Source organism: Uloborus diversus, chromosome 7 (genome assembly GCF_026930045.1).
Source record: "Uloborus diversus isolate 005 chromosome 7, Udiv.v.3.1, whole genome shotgun sequence".
In the NCBI taxonomy this organism is placed as follows: Eukaryota; Metazoa; Arthropoda; class Arachnida; order Araneae; family Uloboridae; genus Uloborus; species Uloborus diversus.
Window position 1 is genome coordinate 103,810,311 of NC_072737.1, and position 8,620 is coordinate 103,818,930.

Genomic DNA, 8,620 nt, shown 5'->3' on the forward strand with positions numbered 1-8,620 from the left:
CTATTCTTGTAGCCGCATTCAACGTCAAAGCGAATATCACCAGATTCACCTGAAAAAGAATAATAGGAATATTTTTGAATTTTTGACATCTTAAATTCAAACTATATGTGTGTGCAGGCGTGCGTGTGTATAAGTGTATGTGTGTGTAGGCGTGCGTGTGTATAGTGGTGTGTGTGTGTGTGTGTGTGTGTGTGTAATATGCCACCGCCCAGGAGAAGTCTCGCTCGACGAGGCCCGTGAGCAGTGGAGTTCGTACAATAAAGTTTAATTCTTAAGCTAAGCCTTGAGTGAACGTAAACGATTTGTAACCATGGCGAGGAAAATTTGTCCTCTTAATAAATATTAAAACAGCGCGCTAGACTTATTCCCGTTGCCATGGTAATCTAAAAAATCAGAGCAACATCAACTTTGGTCAAGAGTGGATAATAAGCAATTCGTAATTGTTCAAAAAGAAAAAAAAACATCCAAATTCATTTTTGATTTCTCAAATTCAGCTCCTTACTTTTAAGTGCTCACAAATTTCAGAGTTTTGTAGAGTTACTTCTTTAGTAGGAAACATGATATTGTGACACAAACCATTAAATACCACCACTGTCTGACCACGGATTGTATGGAAAGGCAAACATCCGGTTTACAGGCGGAAATGGACGCATCTATTAGTTTTTAGGGATGTCAGCTTTTGCAGATGTATGTTAGCCTCTAAATTAAGCAGTCTCATTCAAATGAAACACGCACATCAAATTTGCACTTGTCCCCTTCATTTAGATAGACTCGTCTTAACTGGACGTTTGCCAATTCCATACAATCCGTGGTTGGACGGTACTTACCGCTATGACGAGCAGCATAGGTCCTGCAACGCCCCACACGTGTCCATTAGTACTGGAAGGCCAACAGCTACAAAATGAAAGATTTCTTTTATTGCAAAGGACGTTATGGTCATAGAACAAGCAAAATGATATTTCGATGATAAAATTGGAGTGGAGAGGTCGGGTAAATTAGGGTAAAAAAGGAAGCATGGGGTAAATAAGAACAAACTCTTCTCCAACACTTGTGGGCAATTTTGAAGCTGAACTGATGGTGACTAGGTATAACATGTAGAAGAGATTCCGAGTGCGTATTTCCTAACAATGGGGTTGTTTCCTTCAGTCAGAAGTACTACTTTTAGTCACTGAAATTGATAGAATAAGCAAAAATAAATAAATAAATAAATAACTAAAATAAAAAATATATAAATAAAAATAAATAAAATAAAATAAAAATAACGTGGAGAGAGAAAATTTTTTTATTTTCCCAACACTTAATTTTTAATTACTTTTTTGAAATGTCCGATTTTGAAAATAAGGCGTGGTCTTTATGTCTTCACAAATGACGTACTTTGGCGCATCTGTCTGCCGCGTTTCCATGTTACCGTAATCAAGAAGCGAATTAAATATTGCGCTCTGTGAATGGCATCAGTAGTGGATGGATATCTCTGTGAATGGCATTTCATCATTTGTGATGTCATAGGCAGCAGCGTAAACAATAAAAGCTCATAGATTAATTTTTTTTTAAATATTAAACTCAGTCAAATTATTTAAAAAATGATCAGATCCAATGTTTTTAAGCATGCTCTTTCAGAAAAAAAATACTTTTAAAGTTTTGGAAACGACCGCATTGTGTAGGCGTCGTTATTGTTTGAAGATGAAACTGTGAAAAAAAAAAAAGTTTTCTAAAGTTGAGTAATCTTACATTTTTTTCTACAGCAGCTCTACAAATGCGACGTAACTGGTTTAAACTAGTTTCACGTGTCATGTGGAAGGTTACTAAAAATAATTAGTAATTCATTTTAATATTCCAGCTATACTGCCGTGTGCAGGTAAACGGCAGTATCTGCGGAAATGAGTTCGAAATATTTGAGAAAACGCGTTTTTGATTGAATTCTAACAATGGGGAAATATTTGAATTAGACGCTTTTTTGCGCTATTTTTCAGCGGAAACCAAATGAACAGAATGGGGTCGTTTCCAAAAATTCAAAACCATTTTTTTCTGAAAGAGCATGCTTAAAAACATGGGATCTGACCATTTTTTGATAAATTTGTTTACGTTTAATATTTTAAAAAAATTACTTAAATCGGAGCGCTTTCATTGTTTACGGCTTCTGCCGATGACATCACAAATGATGAAATGCCATTCAGAGTTACCATTCACAGTGCAAAATATTTAATTCGCATCTTTACTCACGTGTATTGGCAACAATGTGGTTGATAGCAAGCGTAGAGCGCAATTTTAATTCGCTGCTTGATTATCAAAACGTGGAAATGCGGTAGAAAGATGCGGCAAAGTGCATCATTTGTGACGTCATCAAGACCACCCCTTGTTTGAAAAATCGGACATTTTAAAAAATTAATTAAGAAAAACTGTGGGGAAAACGAAAGTATTTTCTGGGTCAATGTTATTTTTTTTTCAAGTCTGAACACATTTTTATTTAAAAAAAAAAGTTTTTTTTAAAAAATTAATTTATTTTTTAAATACTTTGATGCAATCCCACCCCTTCCCCCTCCTTTTGCGCTCACAAAACTGTGCGACTCTTCTTCGCTTTTTTTCTTTCTTTTCTTACAATTCGTAAGCCTGTGTACCATTGCTTTTTTTTCTTTTCCTTTTTTTTTTGCACCTTTTTTCTACTGTACCCCCCCCCCTTTTTTTGCGCCAAGGCTGACGCCCTTTTGCGGGGCCACCGCATAGCGTACGAGACTGCTATGTTTCAATACTCGACTATATGGCCTCGTATATTCACGCTAGAGGGCGTTTAGACCTAAATTCATTTGGGATCTTTGCAGAAATAAATTATCATTTTGCAATCACTTCCTAATATCAATGTTGCCGTCACGTGTGTAAAATTTTGTTTCATTCTGGCTACTCCTTCTTGTTGTTGCATTTTATGTGGCTAACAGTGTATATCTTTCATTTGAAAGTTAGAGTAAAGTGTTTTCTCTAAGAGGTTACATTTTCATGAATGTGAAAGGAACGGGTAAATTTCTTTTCCAAGGCTAAGCAGTTTCTTCAGAATACGTCACGCTAGAAACTGCCCATTTCAGATAAATATTGCCTTCATAAGTGAATAACCGAGCTGGAGGCAGATGTCATCTCACTGAAACTGAGAGTGCCGACAAACTGGTAGCTAAAGTAAATTTAGCGCACTGGTCAATTCATAACAAGGAAAAAACTGCAGCCTCTGGATGTCATAACTGGGCTGTTGGCACCTTGCATGTAGTTATGCCTTAGCCCCGGCTTTTGGGTGAGTATCTTGCTGGTAAATGCTGTCTTTTAAATTCGGCACTAATGCTGCCATCTAGTGGTAGGCTAACAAGTTAATTTTGAATTTTTGTTATTATAGATCGTAACAAAATTGCAATCACTATAGAATGAAATTGTGTAGCAAGTATTTTTGGATTAGGAAAGTTGTCGATCAATAAATAAAAGTTCTACTCACAATTTTATTGTTTTCAGTGAGGATAGGAGGGGAGGGGGGGAGGGTTAGATTTAAATAAAAAAAAAAATACTCACAAAATTGAGGAAACATTTTTTGCATTAGATATTGTTATCAATATTTTTGGAATGCGTTAGCGGCCCGTTAATTAAATTAAGCTTCTAATACCGATTTTTTTGTTTTCAAGGAAGGGGAATTTAGTTATCGAAATTTAAATCTAACTTTGAAGCAACTTTTGGGAAATGAATAAAAAACATTGAGAACTTTTTATGCTTTTTTGTTTATTTATAATGAGTAATAATAGAAACAAATGTGAAGTGAAGAAAAGGTATAGATACATTAAAATAAAATATATTACATTAGATTCTTCATAAGCTAGCGTTTAAAGCAATGATAACCGCGACGAAAAATATTAAATGCTTCACTAACTACTACTGTACTAAAAAAAATAAAAAATCATAATTATTTTCAATTCTTCAATTGAAACGAAGAAAGCGGGTAGGTTTCAATTGGAAAAGTAAAACTGTACATTATCCGAAATACAAATCAACGGTTTATGGGAAGCATCTACTACGTTGAATGTCTTGGTTTGAAAATTAATGAAAAGCCGTTATTTTAAACAGTAAGACTGTTAAATATTTAAAAGACTGTAAAAATGTTAAGTAAATTGAAAAAAAAAAAAAAAAAAAAAAAAGACATGTAGATAAGTAAAAATGTATAAAACAAAATTCAAAAAAGAAAAAATAATGAATTAAACTTACAGTCATGTGTTTCGGGGTGCTTTTTAAAGAAAACAGATACGAGTTTTTGGATCTGAAGACATGACATTCGGCTCAGTCAATTGTCTCTTTAATGGTCGATTCAGTAAATAATTTTAGTTGGTGTCTAGAAACTTTTGAAATTTTTATGGAGATCCAGCAAACCCTCATATTCTATTCTATCAATAAAGAACTTAAATCAGTCAAGCAATTACATTTTTTTTTGTAAAAAAGAAACCTTGCATTTGCTAACATAACAAACATATGATTTTTTTTTTTACGAACTGCTGACGTTTTTTTTCTATCGTTTTTCTTTTTCCTTTTGGCAAAAAAAAAAAAAAAAAATCGCCTTGGGGATCATTAAAGACTAGTAAAAAAAATGCGAACAGCTAAGTGTTTTTTTTCTTTCCCTTCTAAAAATAAATAAATAAATAAATAATAAATGAATTAATAAACATATAAGTTAAACTTTATTTGATATTCAAGATCAATCACGAAGAATATTTAAATGTTTAGAATAGGATAAGTATTATTTATTGTAATAACTATACATTGGTAATAAACTTGACAGAAAAATCATAGAAACCAACGAAACTTAATCAAAACTCACGAAAAGATGTCGTATGGGATATTATTACTTTTTATAGTGCTTTCTTTCTTTCTATTTTCCTTGAGTAAGAACATCTTTTAACGTGGAGGAGCAAATACTCAAGCGCTTCTTAATCGGGCGGCTGATTAAGAACCGCTTGAGTAGAGGTCTCTTGTGACCTCGAAACACGCGTCTACGAATTTTGCCAAATTTGTGCTCTTTTTTTTTTTTGTAACTTTGTTTCGTACATTTTTACTTTTAGCACTTTTTTTTTTACATTTATTGTTTCAAAAAACGGCTTGTCATTAACATAGAAAGAATGATACTTGTCATTCTTTTCCCCAAGAACCGTTGATTTGTATTTGAGACAATGCATTGTTTTATTTATCCTTTTCCTATACGTGCTTTCTTCGTTCCCCATATAGAAAGAAAGTTTAAAAAAAAAAAAAAAAAAAAAAAAAAAAAATAAATTCCTTTTTCATGAATTTTTGTTGATCAGTTTGCAACATTTGATATTTTTCATTGCGGTTGTCATAGATAGCCCATTGTTATTACTAGCTTATTAATATAAAAAATCTAATTGATTTCATTTTCATGTATCCTTGTATTTCCTTCGCCTGACCTTTATTTTCTGGTATGTTCTGATTGTAATTATAAATGAACAAGTAAAAAATTATTTAATTTTATTTTTTTAAATTCAGTTTCCAAAGGTTGTCTCGAAGTTGGATTTAAATTTTGTTATTTACCCTCACCCCCTCCCCTCGCTGAAAACAACGAAATTAGGATTTACAGGTTTATTCCATTAATTGACAGCTTTCATATTCGAAAAATAATGTTAAACATATTTTCTGCAATATTTTCACATTGATTTTGTAATTACTTATAAAAATCTTGAAACTAACTTGAAGAGCTTGCAAATTTTTGTCAGTTTAAATTCCTTTCTTTTTTCGCCGAAAACAATGAAATTTGGAGTCGAAGCTTTATTTATTAATTGACTTCTTTCCTACTTCAAAAATAAGAATTCATTCAGTATTTTATGTTAATTTTCAACCTATTTAAATACTCAGAATTACTTTGTTATACTGTTAATAGATGGCAGCATAAGTGAAAAATTTAGGAGAAAATATCTTCCCGGAAAAGGCGGCTTCTAACGTACTTTCTGAATAGAATAATTTAGTAATTTCTTTAATGTTAAGGATATTGTCAAATGCCTTTTCGGACAAATGAAACAATTCAAGTGACGTCAGGGGAACAGGAAAATTACTTCTCCATGCAGATAAATAACATTAATAAAAAGTAATATGGTTTCCCCAAAAGTTGTTTAATAATTTATTAATGTACAGGGTACTGAAGAAACTTATATAAAAAAAATATTTTGCCCACTTTTCAAATAGGTAAAATAAAATACTTCACAATAACGGTAAAAAAAAGTGAATAGGCTCCTTGCGAAAAAGAACATTTTCATGAATGTGGGAAAAAACAATAAAGAAGCGTAATTCGACATGGACAGGCAAGTAAAACAATCGTTCGGGGTTGCTGCAGTAAAAAAGTATTTTTGTCAGAAGTGGGATTCGAACCCACGCCCACAGAAGTGGACTGCGACCTGAACGCAGCGCCTTAGACCACTCGGCCATCCTGACATGTTAAGGAGAAAAAAAGTTAACTAACAGTTTCCTTGAGATAAGGCGGGGAACAGTCACGAGACTGCCTCGAGGTGAGTCTTCTACTTCCGCTTATTTTTAACCTCGCCGCGGCAGTCCCAGTGTCCCAGTGTAAGAAAACTAGAACTTCCTTTGTGAGGGTTATTCGTTTTGCTAATTATTTGTTTGATAAACGCAACTTATTCATCCGTTTCTTTTTTTTTTCCTGTAGATTTTCTGTAGATTCAAAAAAGCTCCGACTTTGTTGTTTATTTTTCCGAGGATTGCTTACTAGAAAACTTAATGATTGTTACGCAAAATCAGTCATTAATAAGCAGGGGCGGGGGCGTGCACAGAAATTTTGGGGTCCGTCACAAATGACTTTTCCGGGTCCCCCTCCATATTGTTTACCCCTCTATTTCACGCCTAGTTTTAAAAATAATGGGCCTCCTCTAGGTTCGGGCCCGGGCCAACAGGTGTCCCTTCTCTCCCAACTGTGCACGCCTCTGTTAATAAGTATACTGTTTGGAAAGTGATGTAAAATAAATTTATGGGGGGGGGGGGGGTCTTTTCTATTCCTCTGAAAATAACATTACACCACAAACTGTTTGAAGCCTGTAATTTACCCCAAAGAAAACACGTGGAATGGTATGTTTTACCTTTTTCGACAAAATCGTAATCACCGCAAGGTAGCATATTCGCAACTTCAGAGCTCGATTTCGCTACCTTGCGGTGATTAACAATACTAAAGAAAAAGGTAAAATATTCCATTCCACGTGTTTTCTTTGGGGTAAATTACAGGCTTCAGACAGTTAGTGGTGTAATCAAATTTCAGAAGAACAGGAAATAAAGCTTCCCACAAACACGATGAAAAATTATTGTCATTCACTATAAGTGTCAAAGCAAATTATAAGTTACGGCATTTGTTTGTTTTACCTTTTTCATCCGTCATTAGACAGTAGCTGCAGTACCCCCTATACTTTATTGGAGTTGCGAATAAAATTTGCTTGTCGCAAAAGCAGAATCAAGAGGAAAAATTTATTTTATTTGTTAACAGAAATTGGCAACAGATAGAAATTTTAAATCTTCTATCTTCTATACAACGAGCCATCAGCTCAAAAATCAAAAGAGGATTGTGTACACTTGCACCTAGCCTCTAACATTTACAAAAATTTTAAACTTGGTCACTAGAGGGTGCGGTGTTGTGTCGGAGAAGGGATAGGAAATTTTTAAATCGTTGATATTTCTTTCCTTTGCCGGCCAACAAGGATATCATTGCCAATCGCATGAATAAAGGTTTAGATTCTATTTAAAATTTGTTAAAAAAGTTTAGAACTCGAATTCTATGCGACTTGGAAGTTCAAAGCAAATTCCGTCAGACGTAGAAAATGTTGTTCTTTCGATTGGTACTAGTATGTTAAATGTGCAGTTGTTTTTTCACTTCCGAAACCGCAAAAAAATGGTAATTTTTGAGGTTGAGAACTATTATGTATACTCATAATTAAAGGCATACAAAGACGAGACCTAGCTAAGAATTCTTTCGGAGGGGGGGGGGGGGGGGGAGGGGGAATCAAACTGGTTCATCTGTTTAGGAGCTACGGTGCCACAAACTTATTACCCGCCCCTTCCCTTTTGTGTAAAATTAGTTTATCAATTCTTTTTCTCTTAAAGCTTAAAAATAATTAAAAAATTATTTCTATTTCGTGTTTAAGTGTAATAAGGATTCAAAGGTGCAGCTTAAACTACAGCAATTCAGATAAATAAAAACTCTTTTTGAATGATTTTATCATTAAAAAAGAAAAAGAAAGAAAGAAACACACGAATCATTCTTTTTTCTATTTAATTAGTCTCAAATTTAAAGCAAAATATTTCACATTTCAAATTTTCGGTGGGGTTGGGGAGGGGGAGGCAAAGTAGAAGCAGATTATATCAGAATGAGTGTTGTAGCGCGGTACGATATAATGAAACAATGAGGGTTTATTAATATATTTCACGAAGAAAAATGGAGGGAATAAAATAATATCCAATAAAAATAATCCAATAAAAGGATACTTACTATTTTTCACGAATCATGTCGTCTGGATTAGTAAAAGAAGACAGCAAAGTAATAAGGAACGGAATTCCTGCAAAAACAACATGGAAAAGACATGAATGTGAGAATCCACTT

The 8,620-nt window shown here is 33.7% G+C and overlaps 1 non-coding gene across 1 annotated transcript; it reads right to left on the reverse strand.

The window, feature by feature from the left end:
* Nucleotides 1–6,369: 6,369 nt before the first annotated feature.
* Trnal-cag (transfer RNA leucine (anticodon CAG)) lies at nt 6,370–6,453 on the reverse strand. Its single transcript has one exon. It is a non-coding gene; the product is annotated as a tRNA-Leu (tRNA).
* Between the last annotated feature and the right edge of the window lie 2,167 nt (nt 6,454–8,620).